Raw genomic sequence first — 24,273 nt, 5'->3', positions numbered from 1 at the left:
ATATTATAACACCCTGTAAATTTAGATGATAAGTAGGCTTAGATATTAACTTAAAATTGTTATTGTAATACCATACAAAAAAAAAACAAATAGTCTGGCTAATTGGCTATGTCAAATCCATTAATAAATAAAAAAAAAAGTTCAGAATGAGCATCATTTTGCTTGATTCTGAAATATCTATCAGTTAGGTACGATTTAATTATGTCTGTGTATGATCTTGTAAGAATAGTCTCTAATTTATGAAATTGTCCTTCATGCCAAACTCTGTCAAATGCCTGGGCAACATCTAAGAATAAAGCTGAACAAACTTTTCTTCCTCTAGTGCATTTTCTATAATATCGATGACTCTGTTTAGTTGGTCTATAGTTAAGTGTTTCTGCCTAAAGCCAAACTGATGATTTGGAATTAATTTTTTGTTTACTATAATTGGTTGCAATCTTCTGAGGAGGAGTTTTTCAAATAATTTAGACATTGTGGGTAGCAGTGATATTGATCTATAGGAGGAGGTTATATGTGGTGGTTTGCCTGGTTTTGGTATCATTACTATTTCCGTCACTTTCCACAATGAAGGAACATAATATTTTAATCTGATCGCAACATTAATTAAATAGGTCAACTTGACAATTGCTTTTCTTGGGAGCTGTTTTAATATTTGTCCTGTTATCAAATCAAAGCCAGGAGCTTTTCTCGGGTTTAAATTATATTTGATTTCTTTTATTACTTCTTCTACGGTTACTGGCATTATGTTCTCTTCTTCTTGCAAATGGTGGCTCTGTAATTCTTCTTCTTCTTGTTGTTGTTGATGCGGTTGAAATATTTTCTCTAAGATGTTTTAGCAAAGCATTCTGCTTTTTGTTCGCTGCTTCTAGCCCAAGTGCCATCTTCTTTTTTTATGGGTGGTATTTGCATCATTGGTCTTTTTAATCCTTTGTTTGCCTTCCATAATGAGTATTCTGTGGATCTATCATTCGTTAGGTTGTTTAAGTATGTCCTAATGGATTCTTCTTTAAATTCTTTTATCTCTCTTTTTAGTTGTTGGTGAGATTATTTACAATTGTTTTATTTTGAGGAGCTCTACTTTGGAACCATTTTCGTCTTGCTTTCCGTTTTTCATATACCAGCGTTCTAATTTCTGCAGGGTAGTTGCATCCTTTTAGGCGTCTTTTGATGTCTGGAGTACATTCCCAAGATATTCTTTGGATGTCTTGATTGAATTGACGGGAAATTATCAAAAAAATATATCAACATTAATATCATTTTTCGAAAACTTGTTTCCTGGCAATAGACACGACAGCCCGGAGGGCTCGAGTGACTATTGCCGATTGGAAACAAGTTTAAGAAAGAAAACTGGAGCATTATTTTCTTATTTATTATTACTATCGTGCGATATTCGACAGATTATTTTTTAATACTTACATATAAAATTCAAGTCTTTGTATAAAAACATTCAGTGACATTGATCCCAATTAAGGTGAACATTTTTCAACTTGTCAAAGTGAACAGTTTAGCAAATATTTAGACGAAGATATTAATAAAATATTAGTTAAAATTATTTATAAATAGGTACATATCAGGGCCGGATTTAAGGGAGGGCAGGCTGGGCAGCTGCCCGGGGCCCCCACATTCTGGGGGCCCCCACAAGGTCCCAAACTTAAAAAAATCAGCACATCATTCACATAGAATAATTTTTGTCAATCAATTAACTGTGATATTTCGTTACATGGAAGGTCTCTCTCCTGTTGAAAATGTATATTTGCCAAGTCACGGTCATTAGAAAGCAGAAGATATATTTAATTTTCTAATGACATTTTTGCAAGAAGATGATATCAATTTGAAAATCTGCAGGGGACGGTCCAAGGACAACCCGTCAGTTATGAGTGGAAAATACAATGGAGTTTAGGCTGGAATTAGATATTATGTATAATATTGCCGTTGTGGATTTCGTGTGCCGCCCACTTTCTAAATTTAGTTGCAAAAGCTGCAGCTGAGTGTTGCCCTGCTGCCATAGCATTCTTTGATTTCCTGGATGGACTATATGAACTATATGTATTTTTCCTCTACATATAGATACAACTTGTTAATCCAATGTTTAAAAGCGTCTTTAAGCGAGAGCAACGCCGACCGTGGCAGAAATATTATTGTTCCTAAAAGAGTAAATACCTACTACTAGATTGTCATCTAGAAGTGACGTCGAAAAAGAACTAGTTAAAGGTTATTATCAGATCAAAGAAGAATTATCCAAAATTTCGTAAGACGATGAGCAACGATGGAAATGGTTTGTATAATCGAATGTGTTTACTGGAAACAAGAATATTTGCAATATTTTGGAATGCAATCTTAAAGAGGACAAACAGCACAAATCGTATTCTCCAAGATCCAGATATTGATCTTAATTCAGGAGTGGCGGCACTTAGATCACTTAAAGAATTTATATTCTTTTAAGGAATAAGTATTTCAGAGACTGAAATGGTAATATCAGAGAAATTTATAATTCAAAATTTAATCGCTGTTCACTTCATTTCCTCTTTAAGTCAGAGGCTTTCTTCATGTGAGTCCATTCATTCCAATTTTGGATTTTTACATTATTTGGAAAATTTAACTTCCAATAAAACTGAAGCTTACAGACATTGATAGAAATGATTTAGATGAAAACCTATATTTTGAATTGGTACAATTTGTAGATTTTTTTCAATTCATTTAAAGAGGAAATCAGCTCATCAAATATAAGTAAAGAACTAGCTCATCAAATATAAGTAAAGAACTTCAAATGTACCGACTGCTAAAAGTAAAGAATATGAATGATACGTTTCCAAATGTTGTGGTGACACTTCGTTTGTTTAGTTCTGATGCTAACTAAATGCAGTGGAGGGAGGTTATTCTCAAAATTTAAGTTAATTAAAAATCGACTTCGGTCTATGATGGACCAAGAGCGTTTGAATCATCTCTCTATAATGGGCATTGAACACGATGTCCTAAAGCAACCAGACATGTCCGACATAATTAAAGAATTCTCAATGAAAAAATCTCGAAAAGTACCCGGGCTTAACCGTATATTTTACTATGTTTATTTGTAATATTTTACTGTAACAAAAAAAAACAAATTACAGTTCTTGTATTTTTTAATATTTAAAAATATATTTGTAAAAGTAGATTAACATTTTTTTTCTAATTTCTAAACGAGAAAACCCTGTAGTTAGCTACATACCATAGTTACAACAACAATTTTTTTAATGGTAGGAGGTAGGGCCCCCACACCAATTCTGCCCAGGGGCCCCCACTGCCTTAAATCCGGCCCCGGGTACAGTTTTATTCATGAAATAATCTTACCGAAGTAAACTCGAGCGCTTAAAATTGCCGATTTGTGTTGGCCTGGTAACAATTTGACATTAGATGCAGAACTAAAAGATTATTACGGTTCATTTTCTTAAATTGTGACAGTTGTCAAAACTAGGATACTCGTTGTAATTAAACAGAAACAATCTACTTAAAATTATTACCACTGTAATAATGTACAGTAGAAAATTATTGCTGTAATAATCAACTGATTGGATAGAATTAAACACGTAATGAAAAATCTCATTAAACGATTGGAAGTTAAAATCATTAAAAAATAATCACTAAAAATTTTATTTTTCTAGGTTTCTATTGGTCAGAATCTCTATGAATGAAATAATCAATTGAATTTTATAAAAACAATTCAGTTTTATATGAAAACATTCAAGCCTAAAATAGCACCCTTTCCAGGATTATATCCTTCCAGAAAAACCAGAAAAGCATAAAATTTTATCCCAAATATCAGCAACTCGCGTGTTTAGCCACATAAAAATAGACATAAACATAAATCAGAGGCAAGACCTACCATTGGTGTCCGGCCTTAGCTTCGGGGATAACAATACGTGGTACATTTACAGGAAATGAAGTTATTGGGGGAAAACGGAAGGTTAAAGGAGAAATTCGACTCCACCTTGGAAACTAATGGGCCTTATACGAGTGTGACAATTTTATTAATGAGTGGGATATGCCTTTTTTGTGTACTATTAAAAGAAAAGGAAAGAGCAAATAATATATTATATTAAATCATAAAATTGTTTTAATTCTGGAAAATCTATTAAAGGGCAACATCATTAAAAGACAAGGTAAAATTTAACAGAGCAACGGCGCAACTGAAAAGAATTCTTAACAATCACAAGAATACGGGCAAATAATTTTAAAGATCTTTAACATCGAAGTAAAAATCTTCTGTTGTAATTGGTATAAGTATTTAATTAAGGATTATAAGACTTGTTCAGAACGAACGCTTTCGGTCTTATCAGTCCATCTTCAGTGAACTTCGAAGTACTTGCGCTAATAACCGCAAAACCAAACAGTGGTTGGGTTTAAACTGTTTATTACATACTTAAAAGTAGGTACTAAATTAAACGGCATGAAGTCGATGTAAATGGATAAAACTATATGGATAATACGGACACTGCAAATGTCCCTACTCGAAATAGTATATTAATTTGTATAATAGGTACATTATAATAGAATAGATTGGAAGCATTTGAAATGTGGACATATCGAAGAATGCTGAGAATCTCCTGGACAGGCAGACTAACCAATGAAGAAGTACTAAGAAGAATAGAGAATAGCAGGAAGATACTGGATTCCATCGAAATAAGAAAACTACAATATTTGGGTCATATAACACGTAGTGACAGTAATGAACTCCTAAAATTAATAATGCAGGGAAAGATTCAAGGAAGGCGCAGCATAGGTAGAAGAAAAATGTCCTGGCTGAGAAACCTCAGAGGATGGTTTGGATGCAGGTCAACTGAACTCTTTCGGGCTGTAGTGTCAAAAGTTAGAATAACAATGACCATTTGCCAACATTCGTCGCGGAGATGGCACGTAAAGAAGAAGGCAATACACTCTTTGTTTCTCTCTGTGATTTACACTTTCAAAATAAGCTTCTAATACATATACAAGGTAATCATAAGCCGACCTGTGCTATAGTATACAAATCTGAGGCACAGCTTTTAATTCCAACATCGAAATGAGAAACATTTCAACAAAAAGTGTTAAGCACAATCGCTAATGCTTCTTTATCAAAATGCAAAAGCCTTGATGTAGGAATTGGACAACTGAGATGCAATTTCCAGCGGGGAGAGCTGGATGCGCTACTTCTACAGACACACTGTGACTCAATTGAACCTAAGTTTGTCTTCGACAAACCCTACAAAATCGAAACAAGACAACATAGGGAGTCAAACGTGGCAAATGCGTATTGCATATACACCGATGGCTCCAAAATGGAAAAAGGCTCAGGATGCAGGATATAGCACAGATCACTGAACCTAAGTATAAAGTCGGGTATGGGCAAAAACACCAGCGTAGCCCAGACTGAACGGGTTGGTATCTCCATAGCCGCAAAAGAGATAACCCGAAATGATATAGCCGGTAAAATCATAATAATCTGCACAGACAGCAGACAAGCTCTACTAACCCTGAATAGACCACATGTATTTCTTGAATGAATATCATTGTTAGTAATGGAGTGTCATGAGTCACTAGCCCAAGCTTCGGATGGTATCAACATTATCCTGAGGTTGGTTCAAGGACACAATGGAAATAAAGTCAACCGCATTGCTGACCACCTAGCTAGGAAGGCGGCAGGCTTAATAGTCCAAGCTGTGGGTGAAAAATAGGTCGATTTCAGGATATAATTCAGGAATTTTTGAAACCTATCAGGTGTTGTAAAGGACGATGCCAGGAATAACTTATACTAAAATGTAACCAAAAATTGTGTCCGGTTTTTTATTTATGACGATTTTCATTTGTTAAATTTGCAATTTTTAAAGATTTTTAATTTTTCAGCTTAGGATATTCATTTTAGAGAAAAACTTTTAAATAGAAAATTGTAGTAAATTAAAAAACCTACAATTTGAGCTATGACATGTTTAATTTCGTTAATAAGTTGTTGCAAAACAGCCTGCGAAAGGTCCAAAATGGCCGTTTTTTGCAATTGCCTTTATTGTAAAAATAACTTTTATGTATTTTTTAAGGCTTTAAATGAAGATCTTTCAATACTAAACATAAACAAAATTTGTAGTGCCCGATGGGTGAACTTGTTACTTAGATATTATAATTTGTTTATCACAAGAGGTCAAATGTCCAAGGCTATAACTTAAAAAAAAATCGTACAGAGTTAATCCAAGGTCCACTCTCCTTCTAAAGACTTATATTTTCATATTCTGATGTAAATAAATGCGTATAACATTTTTCAACCTCTTATTCTTATTTCGGGTTTAAAAATAAGGGGGCAAATTTCGTTATAAACATTTAGAACTGAAGCCGCCCCTATACATCCTATGAGTTTCTAACTTGCAGATTATTTTTGCTGAAGCCAAAATAAAGATTCAAAACGAAATAAAAATATTCTACGACCAACTGAAGCCGAGATAATTGTTTTTGTTTTCTTAAATCGTAGTGACTTTATTTATAACAATTAAGAAATTATTTCACAGTCATTGACTAAAAAAGACTGATATTATCTTAAAATAAAAATTATTTTGACCGAAAGTTACATTTAATTATTAAAAATGATTTTTGAAGTGTAGCGGAGATTTATTTTTCGTTTCGACTGTGATTTATTGTGTCGGTTGCCCTTAGCAACGGCTAGCAACTTATAATAAACGCATAGATAATATGTTAAAGAATAAAAATGATATTGGTCCTCTGTGTGCTTTTGTCCTAGGGGTGAGTTTCACCCCTTATAAGGGGTGAAAAAATATGTGTTCAAAATAAGTTCGGAAATGGAGAAAACGTCTAATTCTAAGCACCTTTTGTTCTATAGCATTTTTTCACCAAGTTAATACCTTTCGAGTTATTTTCGAGTAAATACCTTCATTTTTCAACAACAAAAAAACACGTTTTTAGGCGGTTTTTGACAAATAACTTAAAAAGTAAGTATTTTATTGAAAAAAAGAGTTTTAACAAGAATATAGCAAATTAAAAATTGAAAAAAATGGTGTACGCTTGAAATCTCTAGACCCAGTAGAAACAAAGTTCTAGCTAATGAAAAAGAGGTTCATATCCGTCAAATTTCAAAGTGAATTATTTCAACGTGAAATAACCGAAAAATCATGCACGTTTTGGAGAAAAATCATTACAACTTTTTTAAAGTGTTTAAAAAAATATGTATATCTGTTTTAAAAAAAAGTTTATAGCATCACAAGTAAGCAAGTTACGCTGGAAATAAAGTTGATCTCTTTTTTTTTGGTCAAAAAACTCGGGAAAGTCACCCCCTAATTAGCATCAAAAATGAAATTAATCAATTTTACTTCAATGTTGTTTTACTCGTGTATGTGTCGTTTATGTCTGTATGTTTCATCGGTTCAAAGTGCTTATTTTTGAAGGGGCAGTAGTTAAAAGGACTTGAACTAGTCAATAATCACGAGTGTATGCAAATTTAGAACAGCCATATCTTAACAAATTTTTGACATCCAAAAAAAAAGCAAATAATCCAAAATATTCATAACAGCAAAAACTAATTTTTTTTACTCTTTGTGATTTTTGGTCACATTAATAAATTTTAAGTTATTTAGAAAAAAACATTTTTTTAATTAAAAATTAAAACAGATTTATTTTAAAACCATCTTTTTTTTTAAATAAGCCCTTTGAAGCGATGATACTTACAGATCATATAAATAATACATGAGCAAAGTAACTTGTGAAGCGGTAATGATTAATTTGATTTAAGATGCTAATTGGGGGTTGACTTTCGAGTTTTTTGCCCAAATAAAGAGATCAACTTTATTTTCAGAGTAACTTGCTTACTTTTGATGCTATAACCATTTTTTAAAAACAGATATACATACTTTTTTAAATACTTTAAAAATGATTTTTCTCCAAAATGTTTTGAATATTTCACGTTGAAATAATTCACTTTGAAATTTGACGGATATGAACCTATTTTTCATTAGCTAGAACTTTGTTTATACTGGGTCTAGAGATTCCATGCATACATCATTTTTTTCAATTTTTAATTTGCTATATTTTTGTTAAAACCCATTTTTTCAATAAAACACTTATTTTTTGAGTTACTTGTCAAAAACCGCCTAAAAACGTGTTTTTTTGTTGTTGAAAAATTAAGGTATTTACTCGAAAATAACTCGAAAGGTATTAACTTGGTGAAAAAATGCTATAGAGCGAAAAGTGCTTACAATTAGACGTTTTATCCATTTCCGAACTTATTTTGAACATATATTTTTTCATCCCTCATAAGGGGTGAAACTCACCCCCAGGACAAAAGCACACAGAGGCCCAATATAAATTTTATTCTTTAACATGTTATCTATGTGTTTGCCAAATTTCATGTCAATCCAAGCGGTGCTTGAAAATTTAAAGCAAAAACCGTGATACAATGTATAATAAGTTGCTAGCCGTTGCTAAGGGCAACCGACACAATAAATCATAGTCATAACGAAAAATAAATCTCCATTACACTTTAAAAATCATTTTTAATAACTAAATGTAATTTTCGGTTAAAATAATTTTTATTTTAATATAATATAAGTCTTTCTTTAGTCAATGACTGTGAAATAATTTCTTAATTGTTATAAATAAAGTCAGTACGATTTAAGAAAACAAAAACAATTATCTCGGCTTCAGTTGATCGTAGAAAATTTTTATTTAGTTTTGAATCTTTATTTTGTCTTCAGCAACAATAACCTGCAAGTTAACAATTCATAGGATGTACAGGGGCGGCTTCAGTTCTAAATGTTTATAACGAAATTTGCCCCCTTATTTTCAAACCCGAAATAATAGGTTGAAAAATGTTATACGCATTTTATTTACATTAGAATATGAAAATATAAGTCTTTAGATGGAGAGTGGATCTTGGATTAACTCTGTACGATTTTTTTTTTCAAAAAGTTATAGCCTTGGACATTTGACCTCTTGGGATAAACAAATTATAATATCTAAACAACAAGTTCACCAATCGGGCACTACAAATTTTTTTTATGTTTAGTATTGAAAGATCTTCATTTTAAAGCCTTAAAAAATACATAAAAGTTATTTTTACAATAAATAAGGCAATTGCAAAAAACGGCCATTTTGGACCTTTCGCAGGCTGTTTTGCAATAACGTATTATCGAAATTAAACTTGCCATAGCTCAACTCAAAATGTAGGTTTTTTAATTTACTACAATTTTCTATTTAAAAGTTTTTCTCTAAAATAAATATCCTAAGCTGCAAAATTAAAAATCTTTAAAAATTGTAAATTTAACAAATGAAAATCGTCATAAATAAAAAACCGCACAATTTGGTTACATTTTAGTATAAGGTATTCCTGGCATCGTCCTTTACAACACCTGATAGGTTTCAAAAATTCCTGAATTATATCACGTTTTTTCACCCACAGCCTGGGGTATAAGAGTATTAGGGCCTGGTGATTTTTTTGACTGGTCAACTGCAACAATCGCGGAAATTGCCCACGCGCAAACCGTGAAGAGATGGGAGGGAAGAGAGGCAAGTATGTAGACTTGCCAAGGTAACACTAAGGAACCTTTGGAAGTCAGTATCAGAAAAGTACTTGGGAATGACCAGGAAAAACCTACTCTTAATAGTTGTTTTTTTAACTAATCATTGTCAATTAAGCAAACACCTCGAACGAGATGACGAAACTGTCGAGCATGTCCTATGTGAATGTCAGGACTATGTCATGGGAGTTATCGGCAATACGAGAGTATGCGTTCGGCGAGCCTTGGCTTACACCTTTTGACATAGCGGAGATGTCCCCTGATGATTTGTCCAATGGCAGCATGGACAATGAGCTAAGGACGACATACAGCTCCCTAAGAGGATGCACAATGGGTCAATTGTGACCCAAGTGCTGTCGGACTAGCCATCCCTACTCTACAGATACATATACATATTAGTGAAGAAATTCTTGATCGGATTCAAGACGCCTTTCAAGAAACGAAAAATAACCAAGACAAGATTAGGTCAGTTTTGACATATTATAAAATGGCAAGACTGCCGTCAACAAGATGGTGGTCATTTTGAACAATTAGGTACTGTATTTTTGATAATAGTAGTTACTTTTCTGGAAATTTAAGCTGTGTTTTTTTAATTTTTAGGAAACTGTTGAATACAGGAAACATGTAATTTTTGTGGACTATTTATTATTTATTAATTAATAAAATATGGAATATTTGTTATGAATTATTTGTAGCACAAACATTAAAAAAGGTTTAATATAAGGTTAAAAGTTAGTAAAAAAATCGAAAAAAAGAATTTATCATGTTAGTTACTAAAGCGTGTGTTATGTTTTGCGCTGACACCATTTCTCTTACCAAAACAATCTCAGCTTGGCTTTTCACCGGTTCGTAAGCGACCTCCACAGTTTGAATTTTCACTTGTTTCGAGTCCGGGACATCGCCGTCGCGTATTTTCCCGATTTTTTCGTACACGATACTACTCGAGGAAGAGTCCGCATCTTCCGCAGGTTCTCTTTCTTTCGGTTTTTCGCTACTCGGTGGCTGTTCCTGCGTTCGGGGGGTTTCGGTCGTGGGGGTTTGCAGGGAGCCGTTCGGAAGTAATGGAGCATTATCATCGAGACTTTCGGATTTTTCGTAAGTAATGGATTTTTTCGAGCCGGAGGATTTTCTGCGACTTTGGTTGAAGATGTGCCAACTGGTGTCCGTGTAACGCAATGCTGCCTCCTGGAAGGGATCCACAAAATAAAAAAATAATATATAAAAAAAAACAAAAATAAATAATTAGTGTAAAAATAAAATATAAATAAAATAAAACTTTTACATCTTTGCTCATAATGGAATGGAAAAAATATATAAAAAATAATAAAGGAGCGATAATTTAAAATTTAGCAAAAGTTTATGGATCAAAATAGTCCCTAATAGAAACATAACATTTCTTATTCGTAAAAAATCAACATTTTTGACAAACATTTTTACACGGAAAAAAAATTTCGTCGTCACAAGAAAATGTTAATTATGTGGTATAATTTAGACATACTTCTTATATAGATGATGAATCTGTTAAAAAAATACAATAAGTTAGCAATTTAGTTTATATTGTAGGAACTGGAAGTGAAAACTTCTGTTTTCATACGTTTCTTCCAAACAACTTTCAATGCTCAATTCGAATTCTCAGCAACATATTCAAGGATTGGAATTATTTAATTTTTATTTCGATTCAATTAATGTTCTTTCCGATCCAATGAAATATGCCTTTTTCTCTAGAAATCTCCCAAGTGAAGGTTAGCGATATAACTTCTGTGAATTCTTCTTGTAATGTAACTATGACATGTATTCATAAAATGTATTAGTCTAAGGCAGGGGTCACCAATTAGTTTCCCTGAGGGTCCGTTTCGAAAACCTATGACACTTCCGGTGTCCGGATTTAATGCTGCCTGTGTCTATAATAAATAATATATAAATAATGTTTATTCAGAGAAAAGATACAATACATACAATGGTAATACATTAAAATCATTATAATTCCCTATAAATAAACACAAAAATACCACTTGAAGCAGAATGCTTGTGCAGTGGTCAATTTGGTTCATTATGTAACAAAAATATCCTGAGTAGGTACACACTATCTTTTCACAGGCAATACAATAATATAATATCTATTACTTAATAATAAGAGAACAAAGGAAAAGCAAAGAGCATTACATTGTTTTTTGAATAATTAAATAATTAAAGAAAATAATTATATTTCAAAATCTGGAAAAAATTTAAAAATACAGCATCCCTACGATGTATTTATCAAAAAATAACAGCAACAAATGAGAAAAAAAAAACACAACTAAGTACAACAACTATGAGTCCAATATTCAAACACTTGTTTTATTTTCTAACTTCAATTAATTCATGTATTACTGAAAGAGGCGTATCTATAATATATTTCTTTAATTTATTTTTAAATTGTTTTATGTTCTTGACATTCTGAACATTTATGGGTAAAACGTTAAAGGACCTAGGTCCTAGGTAAGTGAAACAACGCTGTCCAATTGTTTTTTCACTTTTAGGGGGTATCGCTTTATTCCTGTTTCTGGTGGAGTATTCATGCAAGGGAAACTGTAGTGTTTGTTTATTTTTATATTGATATACAGTAACCGCTTTAAAATAAAGCTGCCTAATATCAAAAATATTAGTTTCCTTGTATAATAATTGAGTGGAGTAAAGCTTGGGCTTGCGATAAATTGATTTTAAAATTTTTCTTTGGACGACATTTAGTTGTTCCAAATGATTGCCATACGCCCCGCCCCACCCAAGAATCCCATAGCATAATCTAGATTCTACTAAGGCAAAGTACATAGTTTTTAAAAGGCGCTGTTCTAAAATATTGCTTAAGTATTTAAATTTATAGAGTAAACTTCGAAGGTTTTTAGTCACATTCGCAATATGTAGGTTCCATTTTAAATGACTATCAATTGTAATTCCCAAATACTTTACAGAATGAGCAGACAGAATATGTTGATCCTTATATCCTTCATTGGATATTATTAGTGTTTCGTAGTTAGGCAGACTTGTTTTGTAAGATCCAAAAGGCAAAAAGAAAGTTTTTGTGAAGTTAACAGTTAGTTGTTTGTGTGCAAACCAATCAAAACAATTTTTTTAAATCTTCTTCAGCCAATAATTTTAGATTCTCCCAATTATCTGCAGTATACAGTACAGCTGTGTCATCTGCATAACTAATAATTTTACCTTTTAATTTCATTGACAATAAATTATTAACATAAATTATAAACAACAATGGACCAAGAATCGTTCCTTGCGGAACACCGTACTTCACCACATTTCTCTCACTCATACTTTCATTTATTTTTACCCTTTGTACCCTATTATCTAGATAACTTTCAAAAAATCTTAATACGTTGCCTCTGAAACCTACATCAGCCAAAGTTTCCAAGAGTTGCTTATGGCTTACTGTGTCGAAAGCTTTAGCCAAGTCTAAAAATACACATAATGTGGGCTTACCTCTATCAACTGAATCATAAATGCAACCCATTAGTGAAGCAATTGCATCATCTGTACCTCTGCCTTCAACAAAGCCAAATTGATTATTAGATATGATTTTATGTAGGTCTAAAAATTTTAGCATCCGAGTTTTAATCGCTTTTTCCATAATTTTTGCAAGGCTTGAGATTAGTGAAATTGGGCGGTAATTTTGGCTTAAATCCTTATTTCCTGATTTATATACAGGTTTGATAATTGCGTCTTTAAATTCTGTTGGACATTTTCCATTTTCTATAATTTTATTTAATAAATATGTTAAAGGGGATACAATTTCTCCTGAAACTTCTTTTAATAAATCAGGTCCGGGAGCTTTATTCAACTTAAGGGATTGAATAATCGCTATAACTTCACTTTCACGTCTGCTTGTTCTGATTCGGTTTCTTTGCGGATACTTGTTAAGAAATATCCCCTATAAACAAATCAGAAGTGTGCCGGGCGAAATTTTTGGGCAGAAATTGTTTAACAATTTTTTTTAACAAATTCAAAACATCACCTTTTTGCTTCCCGAAAATATGTTTTTAGCATTTTTGAGTTAACTTATACAAAAAAGATCTTCTATCATTTTATTGACACTTGAGAGTTTTCAAGTATCGAAAATGCGTATTTTTCAGATTTTAAATCGCTTAGGTATAGCTCGAAAACTATCAACTTTTCAAAAATATGACAAGAGACCTTCTTTTTTTGTTTAAAATCATTCAAGAAACCTAAAAATACATTTTTCGATGCAAAAAGGTAATTTAGAATTTGTTTAAAAAAATTGTTTCGCCCGGCACCGTTCTGATTTGTTTAAAGGGGACATTTTTGAACAGGAATCCGCAAAGAAATCGAGTCAGAAATATTTTTCATACGAAAGAGGCCTCACACATGGACTAATATGGAAATGAAAACTAATAATATCTATCTGATTGTTTTTTGGTCACTGTAGACTTAAAGCTTTCCTGGTACAGTAAATATAGCAAAAAAATTCATCGTGTATTGTTTTGATGTTATTATCGGTATATTTTGAACATAGCAGTATTGTAAATTGTTACTGAGAATATTTTAAAAGTTAGGAATTTATATTTTAAAGGCTGAAATTTTTAGACATTTTCAGTTTTGTAGAAAGGAAACTGAGGAATTTAAAATAAATAATTATAAAATAAATAAAATAAAATAAATAAAATAAATTTCGACCACGAGTCAGGATTCTGTTAACCGAGATACTATAGTATCAAGCGGCGCCGCTAGGAGGAGCTTCTCCAACAATGCGTCTCAGAATACCTTAAGAACACTTGGTCATTTTGTACTCTAAACCGAGTAAAGCATGAAAAAGAAAAAGAAAATAATCGTTTTCGTTTTGATTCAATTCGAGTCTCTTGCCATCCTCTGACACGGTGTTTCTGGATCTTTATCCTTTATCAAAGAGGCTATTGCAAGTAGACTGAATTGAATCAACTCGAGACGAAGAAGAACTGCATCTATTAAAATATCTGCAGTATATTGTGGTTAGACTGTCCTCTAACGGGGAATGACAAAATAAATAAAATAAATTTCGACCACGAGTCAGGATTCTGTTAACCGAGATACTATAGTATCAAGCGGCGCCGCTAGGAGGAGCTTCTCCAACAATGCGTCTCAGAATACCTTAAGAACACTTGGTCATTTTGTACTCTAAACCGAGTAAAGCATGAAAAAGAAAAAGAAAATAATCGTTTTCGTTTTGATTCAATTCGAGTCTCTTGCCATCCTCTGACACGGTGTTTCTGGATCTTTATCCTTTATCAAAGAGGCTATTGCAAGTAGACTTAATTGAATCAACTCGAGACGAAGAAGAACTGCATCTATTAAAATATCTGCAGTATATTGTGGTTAGACTGTCCTCTAACGGGGAATGACAAAATAAATAAAATAAATTTCGACCACGAGTCAGGATTCTGTTAACCGAGATACTATAGTATCAAGCGGCGCCGCTAGGAGGAGCTTCTCCAACAATGCGTCTCAGAATACCTTAAGAACACTTGGTCATTTTGTACTCTAAACCGAGTAAAGCATGAAAAAGAAAAAGAAAATAATCGTTTTCGTTTTGATTCAATTCGAGTCTCTTGCCATCCTCTGACACGGTGTTTCTGGATCTTTATCCTTTATCAAAGAGGCTATTGCAAGTAGACTTAATTGAATCAACTCGAGACGAAGAAGAACTGCATCTATTAAAATATCTGCAGTATATTGTGGTTAGACTGTCCTCTAACGGGGAATGACAAAATAAATAAAATAAATTTCGACCACGAGTCAGGATTCTGTTAACCGAGATACTATAGTATCAAGCGGCGCCGCTAGGAGGAGCTTCTCCAACAATGCGTCTCAGAATACCTTAAGAACACTTGGTCATTTTGTACTCTAAACCGAGTAAAGCATGAAAAAGAAAAAGAAAATAATCGTTTTCGTTTTGATTCAATTCGAGTCTCTTGCCGATTATTTTCTTTTTCTTTTTCATGCTTTACTCGGTTTAGAGTACAAAATGACCAAGTGTTCTTAAGGTATTCTGAGACGCATTGTTGGAGAAGCTCCTCCTAGCGGCGCCGCTTGATACTATAGTATCTCGGTTAACAGAATCCTGACTCGTGGTCGAAATTTATTTTATTTATTTTGTCATTCTCCGTTAGAGGACAGTCTAACCACAATATACTGCAGATATTTTAATAGATGCAGTTCTTCTTCGTCTCGAGTTGATTCAATTCAGTCTACTTGCAATAGCCTCTTTGATAAAGGATAAAGATCCAGAAACACCGTGTCAGAGGATGGCAAGAGACTCGAATTGAATCAAAACGAAAACGATTATTTTCTTTTTCTTTTTCATGCTTTACTCGGTTTAGAGTACAAAATGACTAAGTGTTCTTAAGGTATTCTGAGACGCATTGTTGGAGAAGCTCCTCCTAGCGGCGCCGCTTGATACTATAGTATCTCGGTTAACAGAATCCTGACTCGTGGTCGAAATTTATTTTATTTATTTTGTCATTCCCCGTTAGAGGACAGTCTAACCACAATATACTGCAGATATTTTAATAGATGCAGTTCTTCTTCGTCTCGAGTTGATTCAATTCAGTCTACTTGCAATAGCCTCTTTGATAAAGGATAAAGATCCAGAAACACCGTGTCAGAGGATGGCAAGAGACTCGAATTGAATCAAAACGAAAACGATTATTTTCTTTTTCTTTTTCATGCTTTACTCGGTTTAGAGTACAAAATGACCAAGTGTTCTTAAGGTATTCTGAGACGCATTGTTGGAGAAGCTCCTCCTAGCGGCGCCGCTTGATACTATAGTATCTCGGTTAACAGAATCCTGACTCGTGGTCGAAATTTATTTTATTTATTTTGTCATTCCCCGTTAGAGGACAGTCTAACCACAATATACTGCAGATATTTTAATAGATGCAGTTCTTCTTCGTCTCGAGTTGATTCAATTCAGTCTACTTGCAATAGCCTCTTTGATAAAGGATAAAGATCCAGAAACACCGTGTCAGAGGATGGCAAGAGACTCGAATTGAATCAAAACGAAAACGATTATTTTCTTTTTCTTTTTCATGCTTTACTCGGTTTAGAGTACAAAATGACCAAGTGTTCTTAAGGTATTCTGAGACGCATTGTTGGAGAAGCTCCTCCTAGCGGCGCCGCTTGATACTATAGTATCTCGGTTAACAGAATCCTGACTCGTGGTCGAAATTTATTTTATTTATTTTGTCATTCCCCGTTAGAGGACAGTCTAACCAAAATATACTGCAGATATTTTAATAGATGCAGTTCTTCTTCGTCTCGAGTTGATTCAATTCAGTCTACTTGCAATAGCCTCTTTGATAAAGGATAAAGATCCAGAAACACCGTGTCAGAGGATGGCAAGAGACTCGAATTGAATCAAAACGAAAACGATTATTTTCTTTTTCTTTTTCATGCTTTACTCGGTTTAGAGTACAAAATGACCAAGTGTTCTTAAGGTATTCTGAGACGCATTGTTGGAGAAGCTCCTCCTAGCGGCGCCGCTTGATACTATAGTATCTCGGTTAACAGAATCCTGACTCGTGGTCGAAATTTATTTTATTTATTTTGTCATTCCCCGTTAGAGGACAGTCTAACCACAATATACTGCAGATATTTTAATAGATGCAGTTCTTCTTCGTCTCGAGTTGATTCAATTCAGTCTACTTGCAATAGCCTCTTTGATAAAGGATAAAGATCCAGAAACACCGTGTCAGAGGATGGCAAGAGACTCGAATTGAATCAAAACGAAAACGATTATTTTCTTTTTCTTTTTCATGCTTTACTCGGTTTAGAGTACAAAATGACCAAGTGTTCTTAAGGTATTCTGAGACGCATTGTTGGAGAAGCTCCTCCTAGCGGCGCCGCTTGATACTATAGTATCTCGGTTAACAGAATCCTGACTCGTGGTCGAAATTTATTTTATTTATTTTGTCATTCCCCGTTAGAGGACAGTCTAACCACAATATACTGCAGATATTTTAATAGATGCAGTTCTTCTTCGTCTCGAGTTGATTCAATTCAGTCTACTTGCAATAGCCTCTTTGATAAAGGATAAAGATCCAGAAACACCGTGTCAGAGGATGGCAAGAGACTCGAATTGAATCAAAACGAAAACGATTATTTTCTTTTTCTTTTTCATGCTTTACTCGGTTTAGAGTACAAAATGACCAAGTGTTCTTAAGGTATTCTGAGACGCATTGTTGGAGAAGCTCCTCCTAGCGGCGCCGCTTGATACTATAGTATCTCGGTTAACAGAATCCTGACTCGTGGTCGAAATTTATTTTATTTATTTTGTCATTCCCCGTTAGAGGACAGTCTAACCACAATATACTGCAGATATTTTAATAGATGCAGTTCTGCTTCGTCTCGAGTTGATTCAATTCAGTCTACTTGCAATAGCCTCTTTGATAAAGGATAAAGATCCAGAAACACCGTGTCAGAGGATGGCAAGAGACTCGAATTGAATCAAAACGAAAACGATTATTTTCTTTTTCTTTATAAATAATTATAGTATACAATGGTAATGAACATGTTATCTTTTCTGCATTAGTTTCAATGCTTTGTTGCAAACTTATTAAATCTTAAAATTATTTCATATAAATGCACAGATGGAAAGTTCTCCCACTTAACATACAGTAGAGTGGAAATGAATATAAAAAACGCACGAGATAATTTTATGGAGTTTACTTAAATTCAAAATTAATGATTATAGTAAGTATAACAAAGGGGAAAACTCTACAAAATTAAATTATCAGAGAGAAAAGTGACATTTTTGTTGTGTACAATCTGTCTGAAGTTTGGAGTGAGTTTAGTGCAACTGATTCTCATTAGGGAGTTGGGATATTCATCTGTAACCTGAGATCTGTACCAATTTTTAATAAAGTTCATTCTTGATTTCCCATATAAATAGTTATTCATTCTTGATAACGCGGTTTCGCACACATCAGTTGTGCCAAACATAGTACACAATTTCATGGCCAAACATTTTTAAAATTGCCAAACATTGGGTATATTCTTAATTTAATGACGGTCCGCACAAAAGTAGCTCACGGTCCGGATGCGGACCGCGGTCCGCCAATTGGTGACCCCTGGTCTAAGGTACGATATAACGTGGATTTGCACCAATCTGTTTAATGCCTAAAAATTATTGGATATGTAATTTAGCATGTTAACAATTACAAAAAACAAGGGTTGTCAGATCTAATCTTGTTTTAACTATAATTAATTAATAATTAAAAAATGAAAATTTTTTTTATTAATTAAAAAAATCGACCCTGGCAGATATTATTTCAAATTTTTTAGGTCATTCTAAACAAAAAAGGTCTTTTTAAACGCTTTTATTTAGTTCAATAGATTGCGTCAAATCTTTGGATGTTAATTTGACTACCTTTTCTTCCATGCAAATGAATGAAAATTTGCAGACATATGCATTCGCGGTGACAATACACGAATAGACAACAAAAAATTTTTGTTTATGTTTATTAATTGTTTAAATAAAAAAAAAACGATTTTAATGGAAAAAGGCCTAAATTCTCTTGTTTTTTACAATGTAGAAACTTGAAACTTTTACGGATGGTAGCTAATGATATAACCTATACATAATTTCACTTTTTACGTTAATTGTTTACGTTATGCGTCATAAATAAACAATAAAGTTTTAAATTTTGAACACTCATATATTTGTTTATACAGTACGATGCAAGTGAAAGGAATAAATTCGTTATTTCGTAAAAAGGCGACTTGAACCCTGGAATGCTACCTGTGGTACACTTGTACCCCAACCTTGTTTGTAAGTTACACCAATTTGCAGTAGTGGGTGTAGAAAATATGAAAATAAACTTGTGAATAATAATATAATAAAATATTTTTGTATACAAAATAAATTCTTAGCATGTTATCTTAAGATTGTTTTTGTCATAAGTTCTTAAAACATACATATATAAATATTTTAGGTCGATTTTATTTGGGGTACCACTGTACCTCGATGTAGCAGATTGAGTTTAGAAAATAAGTGTAGCAATCCAGGGTTAAGAAAAAATCCCGAAAGAGGTCGATTTTATTTTTAAATTACGATATTTTGGCATATATGACATACTAGTGACGCCATCCTTCTGGGCGCGATGACGTAATCGATGATTTTTAAACGCTTTTATTTAGTTCAATAGATTGCGTCAAATCTTTGGATGTCAATTTGACTAACTTTTCTTCCATTCAAATGAATGAAAATTTGCAGACATATGCATTCGCGGGAACAATACACGAATAGACAACAAAAAATTTTTGTTTATGTTTATTAATTGTTTAAATAAAAAAAAACGATTTTAATGGAAAAATGCCTAAATTCTCTTGTTTTTTACAATGTAGAAACTTGAAACTTTTACGGATTGTAGCTAATGATATAACCTATACATAATTTCACTTTTTACGTTAATTTTTTACGTTATGCGTCATAAATAAACAATAAAGTTTTAAATTTTGAACACTCATATGTTTGTTTATACAGTATGATGCAAATGAAAGGAATAAATTCGTTATTTCGTAAAAAGGCGACTTTAAGGAAAAATCTCGAAAGAGGTCGATTTTTATTTTGAAATTACGATATTTTGGCATATATGTCATACTAGTGACGTCATCCATCTGGGCGCGATGACGTAATGGATGATTTTTTTAAATGAGAATAGGGGACATGCGATAGCTCATTTGAAAGGCAATTCAATTCTTTATTCAGTAATGTAAAAATTTATATAATTATTTGTACAGGGTGTCCAAAAATAATTTTTTAATTAAATTATTTGACAAAAAGAAGAATGTATGTAATTTATTTAACTCAGAATACATTTTACAGTTGCCCGTAAACAGAAAAAATGTGTATTACAGAAATAAACATTGCTTTTCGATTAAATTAAATATTCAATCCAGCTCCCGCCAGTCACCTGCCTCTTGGAAGTTTTAACATTCAATTTAAGCGAAAGGCAATGATTATTTGTGATATAAACATTTTTGTCTGGTTTGTGACAGCAGTAAAATGTATTTTAATTTAAATTTAATAAGTTACACACATTCTTCTTTTTTTAAACGCTTTTCTTTAGTTCAATAGTTTGCGGTCTTCAAATCTTTAGAGGTCAATTTGCCTGCCTTTTCATCAATGCAAATGAATGAAAATTTGCAGACATATGCATTCGCGGGAACAATACACGAATAGTCAATAAAAAAAATTTGTTTATGTTTAATAATTGTTAAAAAAACGATTTTAATGGAAAATGCTTAAATTCTCTTGTTTTTTACAATCTAGAAATTTGAAATTTTTACGGATTGTAGCTAATAATATGAACTATACATAATTTTACTTTTTACGTTAATTGTTTACGTTATGCTTCACAAATAAACAATGAAGTTTCAAATTTTTTGCCGATTCCGACTACTTTTTATGTTTGTATATCATATGTTTTATATACATATTTTAATAAACATGACGATATATTTTAATGTTTGAAAAGTGTAAGACTAAAAAGTAAAAGTAAAAAAAATACGAAAAAAAAAGTTTTTAGGAAACGCTTTTCTTTAGTTCCGGGTGACTAAAATATAAATATTAAAAAATCAACTAAAAAGCAAAAAATAAAAAAATTAAAAAATCCAACACATTCGTTAAAGAAAATCGTGGGGCGAAAACCGTTTATTCGATGAAGACGCCCCACGCTTTTCTTTGACGAATGTATTGGATTTTTTCAATTTTTTTTAGTTTTTGCTTTTTAGTTGATTTTTTAATATTTATAATTTTAGTCACCCGGAACTAAAGAAAAGCGTTTCCTAAAAACTTTTTTTTCATATTTTTTTATTTAATTTTTCTCTAAAGTTGATCGTTTTCTAGTTATAAACAATTTAAAACTGAAAAAAGAACGAAAGATGACGATTTTCAAGGTTCAAAAACATAAGTACAAAATATCATTTTTGAAATTACGAAGTACCTATATTCAAGTTCAAACGTCATTCTATCAGTTCTTGATAAGTCTTTTGGGCTTATTTCAATCAGAAACTCCGTTTTTTAGTAGTTAATGCCCGTCTTCCCATAAGAAACCTTCCTCATTAACAATTAAAAAAATATGTTTTAGAATAAAAAATGGCTAAAATTCTTATTAGCCTAATAAAATAAAAAAAGTCAAAATGTAAATTCGTACAGGTTAAAACAAATTGTATATCAAAGTTTAGGTGGGTACAAAAGATATTTTCAAGAAAGTATCCAAATCATACAAGGGGATCATTGTTTAAATCATTAAAAAGGGGTCATTTTTGCAAAAAAAAATACTTTTTTAACTGCTGAGGTAATTCACTTATTAATGAAGGTCTATGGGATTCTTTTCTGCAAAGTTGAAGGGTAAGTCTTTCACATAAGACTTACTATATTAAATTTGACCCCCTATTTATGTAAATGATTGTATATAAAACTTTAAAAACAAATTTGCAAAAAATTATTTTTAGCGTTTTAGATAAGCAATATAAAATATCTTGTCTTACAGATTAAGTTGCACTATGTTACCAGTATTAAGCAAAAAAAAATTGGTCGGAAAATATTTAACATTTTTTGAGATATTGAATTTGTTTATTAAATAATGTTACTATGTTTTCAATTGCAAAAACGCGGTTGTTGCCAAAGAAATATTCACCTGCTTAAGATCTCATTATTTTTGTTTTTATGTATATTTTCGATAAATGTATTGATAAATTTAAATTTCAGTTAAACTCCCCCCTAAAATGGCATTTGAAAATTATTCAAATTTGTTTATAACTTGTTTTTTTAATAACGTCGCGCGGATTAAGTATTTTGAAATTCCGTTTCGATAATTGGGTTCCTGGGAATCTTTTACTAATTAACAAAATTTTTTTGTCGTTTTTCTTCTTCTTTTTTTTCTTGTAGTTATATTACTACGGGCCCTTTTAGGGCTAAATTTTATTAAGAATATCGAATATCTAAGTTGTAGATTGTAGATCTAAAAATATTAAGATTTAACTAAAATATCTTAAATAAAATGTGGCTGCTTACTGAGTTACAGGGTGTTTTATTTAAAAATTTAAAAATTATTGTTGCCAAGTACTTTAAAACTATTTGACGTATTCTTATCATACTTGGCAGAAAGTGTGGCTATTATACACCCTACTAAATTGTGATCAATAAACGTTTCTAGCTAGTTCCAGAGGCGTACGACAGGGGATAGTGAATGATTGACCCTTCCCAATTTCTACGCCACTGAGTGAATTACTATTTTAGCGAAATTTTTCGATTCTCCAATACTTTGTATGTAAGTAGCTTTATTGGTATCGATAAAGTCATCAGTTTGAGAGATATTGGAAGTTTAAAATGAATGAATGAATGAATCAAAATAACTATGCCGTTTCATTTTTAACATCCAATATCTCGAAAACTAATGACTTAAGCGTTACCAGTAAAGAGTATATTATTTACTTAGAAAGTATTGGAGAATCGAAAAATTTCGCTAAAATAGTAATTACCTCAGTGGCATAGAATTTGGGAAGGGTTAACCATTAACTATCCCATGTCGTACGCCTCTGGTAGTAGCTAGAAACTTTTATTTATCACAATTTAGTAGACTGTATAGTACCCACACTTTCTGCCAAGTATGATAAGGATACGTCAAATAGTTTGAAAGTACTTGGTAAAAAGAATTTTTAAATTTTTAAATAAAACACCCTGTAACTCAGTAAGTAGCCACATTTTATTTAAGTGATTTTAGACCAATCTTAATATTTTTAGGTATAGAATCTACAACTTAGAGATTCGACATTTTTAATGAAACTTAACCCTAAAAGGGCCCATAGTAATATAACTCCAAGAAAAAAAAAGAAGAGGAAAAAAGACAAAAATATTTGTTAATTAGTGAAAAATTACCAGAAACCCAATTATCGAAACGGCATTTCAAAATATTTAATACCCGTGACGTTATTAAAAAAACAAATTATAAACAAATTTGAATAATTTTCAAATGCCATTTTAGGGGGAAGTTTAATTAAAATTTGAATTTATCAATACATTTATCGAAAATATACATAAGAATAAAAATAATAAGATTTAATACAGGTGAATATTTCTTTGGCAACAACCGCGTTTTTGCGATTGAAAATAAAGTAACATTTGATAAACAAATTCCATATCTTAAAAAATATTAAATATTTTTGGACCAATTTTTTGATTAATACTGATAACATAGCGCAACTTCTCCTGTAAAATAAGATATTTTATAGTGCTTATTTAAAACGCTAAAAATATTTTTTTGCAAATTTGTTTTTTAAAGTTTTTTGTATAATTATTTAAATAAATAGGGGGTCAAATTTAATTTAGTAAGTCTTATGTGACAGATTTACCCTTCAACTTTGCAGAAAATATTACTATAGACCTTCATTAGTAATTGAATGACCTCAGCAGTTGAAAAAGTAATTTTTTTGCAAAAATGACCCCTTTTTAATTATTTAAACAATGATCCCCTTGTATGATTTGGATACTTTTTTGAAAATATCTTTTGTACCCACCTAAACTTTGATATAAAATTTGTTTTAACCTGTACGAATTTACATTTTGATTTACATGTAGTGTAATTTTATTTTACTAGACTATATCGAGACCTGATAGAAAAAGGTTTGAACTTGAATTTATGTACTTGATAATTACAATGATATTTTTTACTTGTGTTTTTGAGCCTTGAAAATTGTCATCTTT

At 31.9% G+C, this 24,273-nt stretch overlaps 1 protein-coding gene across 1 annotated transcript in view; it reads right to left on the bottom strand.

The window, feature by feature from the left end:
- LOC126886950 (tensin) overlaps positions 1 to 24,273 on the bottom strand; it is a 1,001,992-nt gene that overhangs the window by 680,654 nt on the left and 297,065 nt on the right. Inside the window, exon 3 of the mRNA XM_050654136.1 lies at positions 10,341 to 10,709. The gene's annotated coding sequence lies outside the window, so the exon portion shown is untranslated. The remainder of the gene's footprint in view (positions 1 to 10,340; positions 10,710 to 24,273) is intronic.

The sequence above is a fragment of the Diabrotica virgifera genome, chromosome 6 (genome assembly GCF_917563875.1).
Source record: "Diabrotica virgifera virgifera chromosome 6, PGI_DIABVI_V3a".
NCBI lineage: Eukaryota > Metazoa > Arthropoda > Insecta > Coleoptera > Chrysomelidae > Diabrotica > Diabrotica virgifera.
This window is presented reverse-complemented; position numbering and strand designations above follow the sequence as displayed.